Consider the following 18,434-nt stretch of genomic DNA (forward strand, 5'->3'; position numbering starts at 1 on the left):
GTGGAGCTCGGAGGCTACGGGCATATAAGTGTGGAACAGGCGAAGAACGGAAGAGATAAGGCAGCGTGGTGGCCCCCCACCCATCGCTGTCTCACCACGTGGGAGGACGCGTGTCAGGCTGTTAGCGTGCGATGTAAACAATCCGATGACGCGCTATCCGGAGGCACGGCGCGATGGAGCCTCCGGCGGAAACGCAGCATTTTCCAAAAAGTTTTGCTAAAGGTGACCCTGCTGTTCAGCTTGTCTAATGGCATACACAAGGATGCACCTACCCCTCCCCCGGTTCATCCCATAGACAGACACCACCTAGCCACAACCTAGAGGAGTACGTTCCCTGAGCCCGAACTCGCCCATGAGCAACTAGCTACTGAGCCCAGGTATGGGCTGCTCATCGTTTACCCTAGTACTCTTGCGTGTTTGTCTACATTTGCGTACTTCCTTGTTTTCTTTTGCCAAGAGATTCCGAGAGAAGCTTCACAAGCACGTCTCAGTTGTAAGTAGAAACACGAGGTAGATCCAACAGCGGTGTACTCGCAGAATCGATACAAAAGCTTATATCCATCAACTGAAACTTGTAATGATAGATCCACATTTACATTTAGGCTATTTAATCATACATAAATCTAGAGCACACCAACTGACCCACGCACGCCTAGCGACTCAGGGGCTCAGGGCGCGATTCCAGTTCCAGCCAGCCATTTCCCGTCGAGCTCTGCTCGGCCACGGCCAGGCGAGGTGCTTCCTCCTCCGGTCCTCCCTTTCCCTAGGTTCCGCTCTCGTGGGGCTCCGGTTCTTGGCTATCACATCTGCGCGTCCACCCGGGGCCCCAACCTCCCGCGAGCAGGGCAAAGGTCCCGGTAGGGCGTTCCAGCGGTGAAAGGTAGCCTCCTCATCAACGGGTAGTTTCGGCTCGAGTTGGTGCTGCAGGTCGTCGACCTGGGCGCCGACGAGGCTTTTCCAGAAAGCAGGACTAGGCGGCCATTGCTCAGCTCCATCGGGGTGGTAGTGTGGTAGTGGCGGGACAGGATCCGGTGCCTTGCCAGAGGCGAGGCACGCTGTGCCTCGAGGCCCAGAATCCACCATCCATTCTAGATCTGACGGCAGAAACTGAATCGAAGATATATAAGCTACATACTTAGTCGTTTACAGCTGTTCTATTCATCTCCGATGACTCATGGCCCTCTCTCGTCGTCGCTGCTGTGGGAAAGGGAGACGAGCAAGCTCCAGCGCCCAGCGGAAAATTGGCGCCGACTAGGCAACCCGCCCGTTCGCATCCTCTCCGACGTTCCCTTCGGCCACTACTCCCCACTACATCCGTTCGCTCCGGCGACTCTCTTTCGCCGTGGGAAAGGGAGCGTTGCAAGCTGCGCTGGCCTCCAGTGTCGACGAGGTCCTCCACGTCCGCACCAACAGCCCCATCCACATTCGTCTCGACTAACTCCTCCGCTCTTGCTGACCAATTTGATTGATTCTTTTTTTTGCTGATTTTTGTGATGTCTTGTGCAACTGATTGATGCGTCCGCTGTGTAATTTGACTGATTATTGTGCTACGTAATTGGGAATGCTGTGATTTGGAGCTTGAACGGTTGCTCTCGCTGTTTGGAACAGAACCACTGAAAACGACAAGTATGGAGCTTATCTGTCTTCCATTCAGTTTATGCCGTCAGATCTGGAATGGATGGTGGATTCTGGGCCTCGAGGCACAGCTTGCCTCGCCTCTGGCAAGGCACCGGATTCCTGTCCGTAGTGGCGGTGCTGCGCCCGTGGGCTTAGGGCATCTCCAACGCGGCGACCCATCCCGCGTTCGTGCGTCCGAATGGGTCCAAATGACAAAACTGCGGTTCAACACGGCCACACATCACAAATGCGGATGGTCGCAGTGTCCGGGACGACCCAAACCCGGCCCAAATCTGGGCCAGGTTTGTGTGGCCGCGGATGGCACGCATCCGGTCGCGTCCGCCTGCTCGCCTTCTCGCCTCCCTTGGGCCCATCTGTCGGTGGGAGGCGCGCGCCATACTAAATGTGGATTGGGAGGGATCTGTTCCTGTCCAGTCCACTCCCCACTCCACTCGACAGTTCCCCACGCACGCGCAACTGCCATGGCCTCGAAGAGGGCTTTTGCTCCCGGCGCCAACGACGGCGAGGCCAGCAGCAGCCGCCGTCCTCCGCCGGCGCTGAGGGCCGAGGGACAACGCAGCGGTCTCTACATTGGAGAGGCCGCCCGCGTCGGCGCGGCATTGGCGCAACCCGCGCCGCTGCTGCCAAAGCCGGAGGAGAAAGACAACCCGGAGATGTGCGCCGCGATGGCGCTGTCCAAGGGGGGGGGGGGACGACGCCACCTGGCCGCATCTGGCGGATGTCATCCGCACCTCCGTGATGGAGGAGCAGGCCCGACATGCGGTCGAGGACGCCGAGGCCTGGGTGTTTCTCGACCAGGTCCGCCGGGAGGAGGAAGCGACGCGACGGCACGAGGAGGCCAGGCTCCGCCGCGAGGAGGAGAGGTGCCAGGAGGCCAGGCGCGTGGTGGAGCAGGCGAGGCGCCAGGAGGCCAGGCGTCTCGCGTGGCAGGAGAGGAGCTCCGCCTCAGGGAGGAGGCGGAGCTCCGGGCTGCAGCAGCGGAGCAGCGGGCGGCTCCGGACCCCCACTCGGCCTGGGAAGAGGCCCTGTGGTCGCCGTGGCCGGAGTCCCCGGCGCGGTCGAGCCACAACAGCGCCTCGTCGCCCGGGGACGTCATCGACGGCGACGACGACGAGGCCCACATGGACTAGACGGCGCACCGGCGGCCACCTCGTCCTCCTCAAAACCTAGGATAGGGTTTTATTTAATTTGTTTTTAAGTTTAAAGCCCTTATAGAGGGCTTTCTTTTGGTAGTTTAAATTTGCCAAAAATAGGGCATATGTATAAATTTGCCCAAAATAGGGTATATGTATAAATTTGCCCAAAATAGGGCATATGTTTAATGAAATATGATTAGGTTTAATTGTTTTCTCTTTTTTTTTTTTGTTGCTTTTCACATATGGGATGCATCCGCGTGTTGGGTGCAACGTGCAACCCAAACGGACACGGGCCACTGTCCGCGTGTCCACGCGGCCACCCAAACGGCTTAAAGCAGACGGCACATCGTGTCCGTTTGGGTCGCCGCGTTGGAGATGCCCTTACAGGCCAGCTCATGTCTGGCCAGCTGAGCGGAGTGATGGGTAAAAAAAGGGAAGCGCTGGGCGTCCCCCGGGGATCAAATCCCTCATCCGTTGGATCAGCGAGATTCAATCGAGCGACACCCGTGTCACAGTAGGTCTCAATCCCGCTTTTGCTTTCATAATGCATCGAAGTAGCAAAAAACAGTTCAATTGTAGTAAAATGTATTTTCACTTAAAATCCCATTTTCGCTTCCATAATATACAAAAGTAGTAAAAAAAGGTTCCTTTGCAACAAAATCTATTTCCGTTGAAAATCCCACTTTTGCCAAAGTAGCAAAAAACCGTTTGTTTGCGGTAAAATCTATTTTCACTTAAAATCTCGGTTTTGCTTCCATAAAAGCACTGATGTAGCAAAACCAACCTCATTGTAGCAAAAATAATTCACCCATAAGACACACATACCTCACCTATTGTAGCAAAAGATTTACATCCGCGGAGACATCGTCGGAATTTTTCCTTTTGCTACAGTAGCAAATTTGATTTCTCCGAAAACATCGCAGGAGATATCATAGCAAGTAACTTTTGCTAAACATGGAACAATTATAGCAAACCCGATTTCACCGAAGACTCTTGCTACTCACCTAGAAGCAATAATTTTATGATGTAGTAGCAAAAAGGCACATAGTTTGTAGCTAAAGAAAATTAAATTATGATATTGTAGCAACCATGTAGCACAGGATTAGTAGCAAATCACATATAAGTTAGTAGCATTACACTATATATCATGAAACAAAATCATATGTTCGCAGCAATCCAGCAAGTCAGCAACGCCACTCCCTGGCAACGATTGAAGGACGGGAACCCATGATGGCCCTGGAAGGCGACCTGGACGACGGCGCCCCGGTGCCCCTTCTCTTCCTCCATCCATGCGTCCTCCCGGTGGAGCTCCTCGAGACCTGGGCGGCAGGAGAGGTTCCCGAGGGTCGCGCGGGTGTGCTCGCGGAGCTGGAGCCGCCGGCCTACCTGGGCGACGGCGGGAGAACTTCCCCGTGCGGCTCGTGGGCGGCTCGCGGAAATGGAGCTCCTCGCAATCTCTCCAGCGTACGAATCTAGCAGAGCCGCCGGCGGCCGGGATGTGCTAGATGTGGGAGGGTTGGAGGCGGCGGCATGAGTGAGAGACGGGGCTCTTCGGCGGCGGAGCAGGTGGCGTGGGGGCGGCGCGAGGTCCAGAGGTGGTCGCCGGCCGGTCGCTGGAGGTGAGCCGGTCGCGGGAGGTCGGCGGCGTCTAGCACACGGAGATGAGCGGTCGCGATGTGCAGGGGAAAGGGAAAAGGAGAACGGTGGGAGGAGATAAGGTCGTGCGGGGCCCACACAGGCCACGCGCGGTCCACTCTCCTCTGCCCTGCTGTTATACAACCTTCCACATCACTAAGGATGTGTTCGGTTTGAGAATCCTTATGCATGGAACGGAATGGTTCCATTCCAATATCACGGAATGGTTCCGTACCCGTGTTCGGTTCGGAAAAAGCGAGGAACGGAATGGTTCCGTGTCTGTGTTCGGTTCGGGAAAAAACGCGGAACGGAATGGCAGGATTTTGGTTCAGCTCATCTCTTTTTCAGTCCGCGCGGTGACAGATACGAGCCGTTCCTCCAGATTTCACCAAATTGGTGGAACGACTTGGTTCCGCATCTACAGGGTATATTCCCTTCTGAGGAACGACTTAGTTCCGTTCCTTCCCTCCAACCGAACACAGGGATGGGTGCTGGGTGCGGAACCGTTCCGTTCCATTCCACCAAATTCCAGAACCGAACACATCCTAAGAGCATGTCTAACAGAACCCTTAAAGTGGTCAACCCCTCAAAATAAAGTTTGAGGGTTGAGGCAAAAAAAACGACGCAGATCAGAGCCCTCAAAATTGTAAACCCTCAAAAAAATTTGCAGGCTGAACACTCAACTTGGACCCCAACCTGCAGCAGTGAGGGTTCGTAGCAAATTTCCAGGTCGAGCCCTCACCCGGTCAAACCCCACGCGCGCGAGGGATTTTTCCAACTCCTCCTGCCCTCGCTTCTTCCGTCCGCACCGCGGCGTCGCCGTCCCGCCGCGCCGGCCATGGAGGCCGGCTAGCCCCCGGCGACCCTCTCCGCGCCGCCGCGCCGCCGACCCCGCCCCGGCCTCGCCCCAACGCGCCCGCCCGGCCCCGCCCGCCGCGCGCCACGACCGATGCCGCGGTGACGACGATGGTCGCCGCGACCCACGTCGGAGCAAAGACGGAGGCGGCGGGCACCCACCTCCTGCCGGCGTTCCCCTCCGCGCCGCCCGCCCCCGTGCCCATCCCCAAGAAGGCCAAACCGTCCGGGAAGCCGGCGAAACCGGCCGCGCCCGCCACCGCCCCAAGCCGGCTCCCGCGCGCAAGGAGAAGAAGCTCGCGGTTGAGGAGCCGGCGGTTGATGAGGCCGGTGTGGAGGAGGAGGAGGAGGAAGATGAAGATGAAGATGTCACCGAGATCGGAGAGGAAATGTTTGAAGCGGGAGGTGGTGCTCGAAGGCCAAATCGCACGGCGAACTACACGGAGGTTGAGTATGTTTTCTGTTTGGCAAATGATGTCTCCGATGACTATGTGATGATGATCATTTGCACGTTGTATATTTTGCTACAATTTCCATGGGATTTTACTATGTGATGATGATGATCTGCAAGTTTGTTTCATGTTTGTGATGATGATTATTTGCAAATTTGAAGTGATTATGTTGTTGTCCAGTTTTGAGGGTTTGTAAGGCCGGGGCACAGATCACCAGAGCCCTCAAACCAACCCTCAAAACAGAACTGTTTTGAGGGTTAGTTTGAGGGCTCTGATCTGTGCCGGCTGTTTTGGGCCTGCAAAATCACAATTTCTCGGCCCTCAAACTGGTTTTGAGGGTTGCAAGTTTGAAGGCTCTGTTAGACATGCTGTAACTCTCAGTGCCAAGCTTGACAAGCTGATCTAAGTGTTAGGATTACAAACCGAACCGACTCTCCCGAAGGATCGCTTAACCAACAGATGTTTAGAACCGTTATTAGATTAGGCATCATTTGTATTGTGTCCAAAGCGTACGGACGCGACCGTCCGTACGGGCGCTTTCTCATATGGCAACTGCCATCTCTTTATAACAGGTGCCTCTACAGGGGCATCCCAAATCCTTGTATAAAAGGGCTTTGCCCAGATTACTCTCCAATCTAAGTTCTAACACGTTATCAGCCACGTTAGACTCTATTGAGAGCAATCACCGGAGTAAAAGGAGAAACATGGAAAGGAAAGAACAGAAGGTAAAAATGGCAAGAAATTTGCACGCCCTGGATTCCTCTTTCGCTCGCTTTCTTCGCCACGGGATTCACCGCCCGTTCTTTGCCCGTCGCCGTTGCCTTCATCGCCTCGGCCACAGGGCTGGCTACCGTCGCCATGGCCGTGGGGCTAGCTTCCGTCGCAACGGCAACGGCAGTAGCCTTCACCATCGCGCCGGACTTGGTGGTCGTCGTCGAACCTTCAACTGGAACCGTCGTCGTCATGGCGGCCGTCGCCACGGCAACCGCCGCCAGGCCTACGCGCCTCGCACTGGACGTTGTGCCCAGGCAATGAACGCCCAAGGCACTCAGGCTGCCCCAGCGGCACCACCCAGCCCACTCGCTCCTCTGCAACCGGCGTTCCCACATACCTCCGATGGACTGGCTCCTCGGTGGTCCGGCGGCTCCGTTCCTCGGCGAGGAGGACGACTTCGACGCCGCCCTGGTTCCACCACCACCAGGGATCTTCCTCGACAACGGCATGGATGCCGTTGTGGCCTTCTGCTTGGAGCATGGGTACGGGCCTTGCCCTGCCTGCAGGGGCATCGCCTTTTGCCCAATGCAGGGCTACGGCGCGAGTCCCCCACTGCTGGCCGCCATCTTCGACCCGCCGTCTCCAACACCGTCCATCGACCTCCCCGAGTACGACTTCTCGCCAGGGTACGGTCCCGAGCCGGACACATACCTGGACCTCCCGACGCCGACGCTAAGCGATGAGAACCTGGAGCACTTTATGCCGCCGGGATATGGCCCAATCCTTGGACTGGAACCGCTGCCACAAGAAGAGGAGATTGGCGCACCCCTCGCTGCAGAAGCACTCGCCTTCAATCTTGCCCGAGGAGCAAGATATGAATCACACTTCAATCTTCAACCGAAAACAACATGGAAGTTGGATGTTCGCGAGATGTTCAAGGAGTACCAAGCAACATCGAGGAATTGCATGTACCACGGGACTCTATGGACAAGGAGAATATGATGATCGAATACGCATCCAACGACGTGTTCGGAGACTTTGACTAGTCAATCAACTCCATTATATAGAATATTTGTTGTACATCCATTTGATTGTTGTAATAAGAACACAACATTATTGCTGTTGTTATCACCCTATATTGTAAAGCACAATATAAATATTGTATCAGCACTTTGATATCAATAAAGTTGTATATATTCTATATATCCAATAAGTCTTTTCATTGATGAAAATTCTACATTTCAATATATAGATTTCTACGGGAGTCAATCCAAATGGAGGAGAAAATGTGCCTTGTGGATAGTGGTACCACAAACTCTATACTTAGGGAAATAAAGTATTTCCAAACTCTTACAAAGATGAATAGAGATATTTTAACAATCGCTGGACGCGATGCAGTAATTGTTCGCACATGACGTGTCATATTTACCCTCCCTATGGGTACACAAATTATAATCGAGGATGTTTTATTATATCCCGATTCAACTCGTACCCTCATAGGATATAGAGATATCCCTAAAAATGGTTTTCACATTGAAACCCATGAAGACAACAAAGAGGAGTATCTCCTCTTTACCAAAGACAACGGATATGGAAAACAAATATTTGAGAAAATTCCCTCTTTATCATCAGGATTGTACTACACATACATAAAACCCGTAGCACACGTTGCGTACAAGGTAATTTTTCAGAATTTCAATGCATTCCAAACTTGGCATGATCGCCTTGGTCATCCCGGTATCGGGATGATGAGGAAAATTATCGGCAATTCCAATGGGCATGACTTAAATGAAGCCAGCAAATTCCCACAATCTTCGGATTTTGTGTGCACTGCATGTGCTACCGGGAAACTCATTTTACGACCCTCTTATCTTAAAATTCAAGTGGAACCACTCCAATTTCTTGAACGGATATAAGGTGATATTTGTGGTCCTATCCAACCATTATCTGGACCTTTTAGGTACTTCATGGTTCTAATTGATGCATCTACACGATGGTCTCATGTGTGTCTATTATCCACATGAAACCGTGCATTTGCCAAATAATGAGACAAATTATTAAATTACAAGCTCATTATCCTAAGAATCGAATTAAATCAATTCGAATGGACAACGCTGCTGAATTTTCCTCGCATGCCTTCAATGATTATTGCATGTCACTAGGAATTGAGGTTCAACACTCGGTCCCATATGTCCACACACAAAATGGATTGGCCGAATCCCTAATTAAGAGAATTAAGCTCATTGCACGACCATTATTAATAAATTGCAAATTACCAACTTCATGTTGGGGTCACACAGTTTTACACGCTGCTGACTTAATTCAATTACGACCAACTGCATATCACATCACTTCCCCTCTGCAATTAGTACGTGGAAATCTACAAAATATTTCCCATCTGCGTAAATTCGGATGCGCCACATATGTGCCCATCTCACCACCGCATCGTACATCCATGGGCCCACATAGGAAATTGGGGATCTATGTGGGGTACAAATCACCGTCGATAATCAAATACCTTGAACCCCTCACCGGGGATTTATTCACAGCCCTCACGCTGATTGCATCTTTAATGAGGAACATTTCCCGGCATTAGGGGGAGACATCAAGTACCAAAAAGAATGCCCGGAAATCGATTGGAATGCCCAAGGCATTTCCTCCTCTGTTCCACGTACTCAAGAAACTGAACTTCAAGTTCGAAAAATAATTGATTTGCAACACATTGCAAATAACCTGCCAGATTCATTTACTGACTATAGAGGTGTTACAAAATCCTATAATCCTGCCAGAAATGCGCCCGAAAGAGTGGAGGTACCAACAAAAACCACTCAACTCCCTGTTCAAAGGAAGAGGGGGAGAAGTACGGCCACCGAACATGATTCAGCTTCTTGCAAGCAACAAAGGAAACAGAAGAAGAAACCCTCTGAGCCAGTAAATGTAAATCAACCTAGCGTTGATAATCATCAAATGGGTAATGAACACCGAATGGAAGAACGACCTCCACAACCCAGCTCAGTTGTGCACTCAATGACTGGGGCATCGGAAAACTCTGACTCAATCGTATTGAGAAATCCCGACCAGTCAACAAGGGTAAATGATATTTCCACAAACTATATAGATTCTGGAGAATCTTACAATCGTAAGTCTACAATTGTTGACATATATTTCTCAACTGCTGTTGCAAACAACCTTCTAAATGATCATGATCCAAAGACCATGGCAGAGTGTGAGAACCGCTCCGACTGGCCTAAATGGAAGGATGCAATCCAAGTTGAATTAGCCTCGCTCAATAAAAGAAAGGTATTCAGTGAAGCAATACCTACACCTCCCAGAGTTTTCCCTGTGGGATTCAAATGGGTTTTCGTCCGTAAGAGGAACGAGAACAATGAGGTGGTGAGATATAAAGCAAGGCTTGTAGCCCAAGGTTTCACGCAGAGACCAGGCATTGATTTCAATGAAACATATTCTCCAGTAATGAGTGGTATTACTTTCCGATATCTTATTTCAATGGCAGTACAAAATCGTCTATCTATGCAGTTGATGGACGTGGTGACCGCTTACCTTTATGGTTCACTTGATTCGGACATATACATGAAAGTTCCTGATGGAGTCCCAGTCCCGAATCCGAACGCGAAACGCAACGTATATTGTGTAAAACCAAATAAGTCTTCGTACGGCTTAAAATAGTCGGGACGCATGTGGTACAACCGACTTAGTGAGTTCCTCTTGAAAAAAGGGTACTCCAATAATGATGATTGCCCACGTGTTTTCATCAAAAATTCCACAACTAGATTTTGCATTATTTTAGTGTATGTCGATGATCTAAACATCATTGGCAATACACAAGATATTGATGAAGCACGCGATCACCTAAAGATGGAATTTGAGATGAAGGATTTGGGTAAAACCAAATTTTGCTTGGGATTGAAACTCGAGCACCTTCCCTCAGGTATTTTGGTTCATCAAACCTCCTATATCCAGAAAATATTGGAGATATTCAATATGGACAAATCCTGTCCATCCAAATCTCCCATGGTTGTTCTATCTCTAGACGTAGAGAAAGATCAATTTAGGCCAAGGGATGAAGGAGAAGAGATATTGGGATCAGAAGTCCCATATCTCAGTGCTGTTGCAGCGCTCATGTATCTCGCAAATTGCACAGGCCTGACATTACATTTACAGTAAATTTACTAGCTAGACATAGCACAACTCCCACGAAACGCCATTGGACTGGAGTCAAGAATATCTTTCGATATCTCCAAGGCACAAAGGATCTTGGTCTGTTCTTTAAATTTCAGAAAAATCTAGATATTGAGATGATTGGGTATACCAATGTTGGCTACTTATGAGACCCCCATAATGCCAGATCACAAACCGGTTTTGTGTTCCTACATGGTGGGACATCCATTTCATGGAAGTCTTCTAAATAGACCCTAGTGGTTACATCCACCAATCATTCTGAAATAATCGCCCTATATGAGGCATCACGCGAATGCGTATGGCTTCGAAGAATGATAACCCACATACAACAATCATGTGGTAAAGGTTCTATTGAATCTCCAACCATTATCTACGAAGATAATGCTGCTTGTGTTGCTCAGAAGCAAACAGGTTACATAAAGAGCAATATCACTAAACATATTGCACCTAAATTGTTTTATCCTCATGAATTACAAAAGAGTGGGGATATATAAACATCTTGCAAGTTAAATCATGCGATAATCTCGCTGACCTATTCACAAAGTCTCTACCAGCCTAAACATTTCAAAAATATGTTCGTGGAATTGGTATGCGACGACTTCGTGATTTGCAAGGATCTGGGGGAGTATCTCTCTGAATTATAACCCATTCAAACATTATATTACACTCTTTTTTCCTTTATGAGTTTACTCTCATGGTTCTCATCAAGGTTTTTAATGAGGTAATATCAACACAAGAATATATGTCATATATCCTATTTTCCCCACCGGGGTTTTTAATGGATGTATACAAGACATATTAATTGTTCTCTAAACTTACCAATGAGTTTTATCGTTTCAAGGTTTTCTCATATAAGATCAAAGAGACAATAATCATTATATGTTGTATCATTTTCTCCTTACTTTTCCCACTAGGTTTTAAAGGAGTTTTCACAACATATCAAATACTATCCTCCTCATATTTTTCCCATAGGGTTTTTGGGGGAGTTATTCAAGATAATATATGCTTGTGATCAAGACCAATATTCTCAAGATTATACAAGGAATACAAGACATATGAGAAGCAGCTTTCTTCAAGGGGGAGTGTTAGGATTACAACCGACTCTCACGAAGGGTCACTTAGCCAACAGACGTTTAGGAACCGTCATTAGATTAGGCATCATTTGTATTGTGTTCAAAGCGTCGTACAGACGGGATCGTCCATACATGCGCCTTCTCATATGGCAACTGCCATCTCTTTGTAACAGGCGCCTCTACGGATGCGTCCCAAATCCTTATATAAAAGGGCTTTGCCCAGATCAATGAAATCACAAGTTTTACTCTCCAATCTAAGTTCTAACACTAAGCTTGAGCTTTGCCGTTCCAAAGTATGAGCATCCCGCTCAAGCTAGTTTCGGCGTCAAATCAGTAATCACCACTTCCGCAATCTCCTTCTTTTTATTTCGAGGGTGATTACCAGCAAGAGAGAGCCCTAACTTATCACAGTTTCATGTGATGTGCGTACTACGTCGTCAATCCCTTTTTTATGGTAAAATTTGAACTATAATTCCCGTGCAAATGGACATTGAATGAGGAGGTGATCTATGTTATCGTCCTAGGCACATAATTAATCTATTGAGAACTAAGCAATCACAGCAGGAAGATGATACCAAGATTTATTAACGCAATTGGGCAACTTACCTACTCTGCGGGGCATGACTCCGGACACTCCTCTCCATTGATACAGTAATATCGGCCGTTTTGGGTACTGGCACAAGCCGTCAGCTCCCCTTGTGCCATGCTGCTAGCAAGTCGTCATATGTTACAATTTGTGGCAACCATCACATTATATAGGAGGCTTAGGTTACAAGAGTCCGACTCTAACACTACTACCTATCCACATCGTATACAACTCAATATCCTAACTTAACCTAACTCGTACAAATATTCGACACAAACTCAACAAACTTCACCTTGACGAATATTCTCCACCACCTCCAGTTCATCCAAGTGTCAGACCTCAATGTACTTCGGACATGAGTTGTTTTCCAATGAGCTACTCCGAGACTCCATGTGACTCCACGTGTAAATGCAGTTCCTTCTTCCTATTCGACACCATCACACACCGACCAATGATCTGCTTGAAAGTGCTTCCAACTTGAAGAAATTTCACCGTAGCCCGTGTGTCACCTTGAATCAAAATTCATAGTTGTCTCATTCTTTTCAGATAGTTTTCTACATGTCCCACATCTACAATACTCTACCTCCTTCTGGAACCTGTCACCTGCACTTTCCCATGTGCACTGAACATTTTGACATGTACCTTTGACATTTTGGAGTTTCCAAAACACTTTCCCAGGATGACATGCCCGAATCTTGTCCATCACTTGACGTCAATCCCGAATTCTCGATAGACCAAGTCACCAACTTGAACATGATACTCGTGAACACTGTTTCATCCCCCTGCACACATGTCATACCACATGTCTAACCGCCCTTACCCCGGTCCGTTGATGTGTCCCGTGCTTACCGCACACCTCGCCGCTATCATCGCGTTGAGCATCCACATTCTTGTCGAAGATCTCCTGGGACGCGTACCCACACCACCTCATGCCCCACTACAGACCCATCAGTCATACCCGACTGATTCTGAGATCCACAAATCTCTCGAACCCTGAGCTCTAGTTCGAACAACGTGCCTCTCGATTCCTACTGAAATAGGCTTCAACTCTTTGCATGCTTACGCCGTAGCCCATCCATTAGCTGAGTGGAATTTTCCGTTAGACTCCAGCTCCACCTACAACATAACTCCATGGATGATCAGTCCACCTCTTGCACTGTTGACCTCAAGCTCCCATGTGTGCACCATCATGAGGTCGTCAGCTCCACCTTCAACATAACTCCATGGATGATGAGTCCACCCCGTGCCCTGTCGACCTCAAGCTCCCATGTGTGCACCGTCTTGAATCAACTCCACACCATTGTCATGTCGAAACATGCATCCTTAGGCATGCGCCACGTGTTGCCACTCCATAGAATTCATACACCGTCAGCCATCACGGTCCTATGTCGTTGTCGCCGATCTTCACTTCTGTATCCTTGTCCTGTTCGACCCAACCAAACATATTTGACTGCAATTATGCTCTGCCCCGCGCCTAGTCCATCAGCCACATTATCATGCACCGTCTATACCGTGTGTATGCATGATCGTCACGACATGCTCCAGGCTACTCTGAGCCTTATACGCATGCCGTATCTCGTCGTTTGTAGTCCATCCTAATTAACATGACACCATTCTACACCATCAGGCAACGCTCGACCAATTCTACACCATCAAGCACCGCTCGACCTACTATGCAAGATATGCCTGCGGGTGCTCCTCCCAATTGATAGCGCAACACCGGCCGTCGTGGGAACCGGCACAAGCCGTCGCCTCCCCTTGTGCCCTATTGCTATCAAGTCGGCATGTGTTACAATGTTTGCCACCACCTCAAATTATATAGGAGGCCTAGGTTACAAGAGTCCGACTCTAACACTACTTGTACCTATCCACACCTTATACAACTCAATATCCTAATGTAACCCAACTCGTACAAATATTCGACACAAACTTTGATTGCATATGGTGCATTTGTCCTGGTGATCCAGCCATCTGCGTTGACGCCTTTCAGCTATCCAACATCCATTGCGCAAGGCCAACCAGTAGAACAGTTTATCCCCGAGGGGAGCACTGTTTTTCCTGAGGTTTTTTTTTTGCATAGTTAGCTTCAACATTGCAAGGAAGAAAAGTAGAATAAGCTCAGAATGAGGAGTACTGCTTATTTGTGTAAGCCGCATGTTGAAGGTCATCATCATTGTTTCGAGGAGATAAAGCCTTGATTTGCACCAAGTGGGTTAATATTAGGGTACCTTTTTTTATAAAGAGCGCTTTATTATTTTTAAAAGGTTTAACTAGGATGCACACAGCCGCACACCATCCAACGTATGAATACGTAAAAGAAGAGGATTAATACATGAAATCAACATGAGACTCTATCGACGTCTAATGCGGTTGAGGTCCAATCCTGGTATTACGCTGTCACCCATGTTGCATAATAAAGTCTCTCGCCATGTTTACCAACCGTGTAGACATCTGCGTAAAGATGTCACGGTTCTCCATACACTGAAGAGACGAACATAAATAGAGCAAAGTGGTGCGCCGGTAGATAACCTGCATAAGAGAATATCTTTCGTCATTAAACCTTATCATTTCTACGTAGCCAAAGCGAACAAATTATGACAAGCGCTCCCACATTAATAAGTATCTTAATCATATGATCCACCCTATTTAGCCAATTGCCGAAAATATTAGGAATGGTACGTGGGGGTATAAGGTAGAACCTATTTGGATGATTGATCATATAGATCTAGCGATCTGGAATTGAAAGGGTAGATGTTTTATTGTATCATCCGAGTGACAAAAGACACTTTTTTTTTTACTTTGTTCCCAAGTGTGTGTTGCAAGGTTGTCTTTCGTAGGAATAACCCCCTCGTTGCTCTTCGAGCCTACCTAGAAGCTCCCCAACCGTTGTTTTTCGCCATTAAAGGTGTTGCTTTCGGCAAAGCTGGGGGGAACAGATGATCTGCGGAATGAGGAGAAGACGTTAGAGAAGGAGGCTTGTCTGCTTAATCCTTCTTCGGAGTTGATACCCGCAAGAGCACAGGTTCGTCAGAGTATCCTCGTGGAAGTATGACTTCCAGTTTAATATCGTTTTCAACGAGGAGCTTAGGTGAGTGTTTATCTGTGGCGTTTCTGTCACACCCGTGTCACTAGTCTTGAGTGAATTGACTGTGATTGCTGAAAGGTGAAAGAGTGAGTTAAATTGAGTTTGAGGTTGTGTGGTGAAATATACTTGAAAGTAAATAACATAAAATAGAGTTGAACTTGTCTGAGTTCCTGCAGATGAGGAGTTAGGCGCGGAGAGATTCGATTCATGATGAGAGTGAATGTGCCAATGGAATAAATGGACTAAGTGAATTATATTCTGCATACATTTATGCAAGTAGGAAAGAAGCCCATAATTAGTTGGACTCCATGGGTCGCTTTCATCAAACACCCATGATCCTACAGAGCATCGCTCAGCAGCCCTGATTAGCACCATGATTAAGGTCATGAGACCGAATGAAGGCCTTAAGTTCTATGGTTCTTTGTTATTCCTCGAGAAATACTAGATCATATTTGGTATAAGCCGTGTCACTCGGAGGTCGCCGATTCACTATTAAACAAGTTCATATCTACGATGTCTCAAGATCATGTTGCATGGGCCCTCAATTAGACAACAAGCATTACACAAACATAGATAATCATTCTTGCATTATAATAATCATAACAACAAATTGATGGAAAGTAAAGAGGCACGTCACATATCACCAGTCCCCTACATCTCCAACGCCTAGGGGATTTACTCGCACATGGGAGAGGGAGAACACAATCATACAACCATGAAGTAAATAAGTTTCATCTCGATATTATCATAGCAAGCCACAATAAGGAAGATCAAATCCAAATACAAACCAAGTATGAATAGAGTATCAACCCTAATCCTACAGGTGTGAATGTTACTCTATCGTGTACAAGTGGAATGGATGGTGGAATGGATGACTTAGAGGGTGGAAATCGCAGATCAAATCAAAGTTCTTCCCCGGATCTCTTCGTCTCTGGTCTGGGGCGAATGACGGCTGCTGTGATCTGAATTTGTTGTTTGTCCCTTCATGGAAGTTTACCCTGATAATGATGCGAAGGTGGTGGCATCCCATACATGCAGCAATATGGGCAAGAAGCACCGCATCACCGGTCGTTAAACTCTGTGGAGCCTCGGGTGAAAACATCTCCAACTGCAAAGTTGTCCAGAATACTCCACATTACTCAAATGTGGCTTCAGTTCCCCCAAAATACATCAAACACCTGAAAGGGTCAATAAATCACAAGGTTTCTTTATTTCACACTATTAGTGTTAGTCAAAGATCAAAAACTAGCGAAAACAAGTGGAACCCCGAAGGAAAACCATAGCTACAAATCACAGAATTTGGAACTATCAAGCATCAACATGTGGTGGCCTCTATGCTGCAGCAGCGGTTGTAGAAGCCAAGGAAGCCTGGAAGCATGTGGGCCAGGGACACCACTCCAGCTTGGCCAACCCCCTCCCCCCCCCCGAGCCGACAAGGGAAGGTCCGTAGCCTCGCCTTCAAGCGGTGGGATCGAGAAAGTTGCTTTCGTTGCCTCGAATGTGGCCACCGGGCCAAAGCATGCCGTGAGTCATTCAGATGCATTCGTTGTTGTCGCCCTGGTTATCGGGAGAGATTCTGTCACGCTTACTCTTCGGACACTCGCTATTCGGTCTCTCGCACTCCCCACTAGCCGACCTGCTCTCTATCCATCCAGCCTTGCCATCTTTCCCTGACCCTGGGTTGGGTCGAGGTCGTGGGCCACTCGTCGCTACAGGTGTTGGTGCATCCTAGGTCTCCATCTGGGCATCGCAAGGATTCCATTACATGCGCCAGTTTGGACTCTGCTTTGCAGTCCCAGTTGCTTTGTTGTGCACAGAGCTCCTCCAAGTGGTCGATGGCTACATCGAAGAGGTGTCTCGCCCCCTGCGTGAACATGTGGCAGCAATAAAGCTTTTGTTGGTGCGCGCTAGTCTTGGATTGTGTGGACTTGTTTTCATGTGAGTACACTGAGGAGCTGTTATTGATGACGTTCCAACCCATGAGATGGCGTCGAAGGTTGGTGATGAATCCATTGTTGGCAAGGCCCTAGAGGAGTCTTCAGAGGTTGGAGAGGAATTCCACTTTGGTTGTTTCTCCCCACGTGCTAGGTCATGCCTGTCACAACAGCCCGAGACATCGATGGGATCATGGATCATGCTTCCTTACCACCGATGGAGACAGACCTATGTGGGGAAAAGGGTATTGAGGCAGGTGCATTGACACCTAACTCTGAAACTCTCTTTGCTAGAGAGCTCTGTGACTTAGTTGTTCGTTCAGAGGTGGCTATCCTTGGATATGGCAAGAAGATTGCTTGCATCTTCGCGGAGAAGACCTCAAGGGACAAAATTCTACGAGGCAAAAAGAAGAAGACTAGCACCACTAGGAAAGAGTTTCAACTGTTTGATGGATAGTTCTCATCGTTTTGCGTTTCCGTTTTCGAGATCTGTGTTGATGTGTTTTTAGCGGTGAGATGTTACGGTACCACTACTCTCCACTGAATCATCACAAGTATTCAAGGTTTGGTTACAACTCAGGAAGGGAAATTGGAGAGGAGAGCAGTTTAGGAGGAGAGGAGAAGCAGGAGGTTGGGGATACAGTTTATGATAATGGTCAATCGACAACGAGTGGACTACACGGCATCTCACCATATACTCTTCGACGCCAGCTGGAACACAACAACGGAGATGGACTAACGTTCTTCTCACAACCTGGGCTTTAGCTGGTCCATTCTGGCCCATGGACTCTGGTAGGTCTCCTTCCTGCACGACACAGCCTTCTTCTCTGTTGACCCGTAGCTTCCACTGCCATGTCATTCCTTTGGTCCATGACATTACCCTCTCCTTGAGATCCAGCTTGTCCCCAAGCTGGAATATAGGGGTACTTGATCTTCAGTTCTTCCTCATCTTCCCAGGTGGCCAAGGTCTCCGACAGCCCTTCCAACACACTTTCACTTGACGCACCAGTACTGAATCCCGGCGACGCCACCTGGTGCCCAACACCATGTCTGGTACCACCTCTTCAGTCTTCACGATCAGGTTCTGGCAACTGATCTTGTACAAGGACAGTGTTGCTTACTGCTT

At 48.5% G+C, this 18,434-nt stretch overlaps 1 protein-coding gene across 1 annotated transcript in view; it reads left to right on the plus strand.

The window, feature by feature from the left end:
* Positions 1-214: 214 nt before the first annotated feature.
* The window catches only part of LOC127301966 (uncharacterized), a 33,666-nt gene continuing 15,446 nt past the window's right edge, over positions 215-18,434 (plus strand). The window contains exon 1 of the mRNA XM_051332278.2: positions 215-377. The gene's annotated coding sequence lies outside the window, so the exon portion shown is untranslated. The remainder of the gene's footprint in view (positions 378-18,434) is intronic.

The sequence above is a fragment of the Lolium perenne genome, chromosome 5 (genome assembly GCF_019359855.2).
Source record: "Lolium perenne isolate Kyuss_39 chromosome 5, Kyuss_2.0, whole genome shotgun sequence".
Classification (NCBI taxonomy): domain Eukaryota; kingdom Viridiplantae; phylum Streptophyta; class Magnoliopsida; order Poales; family Poaceae; genus Lolium; species Lolium perenne.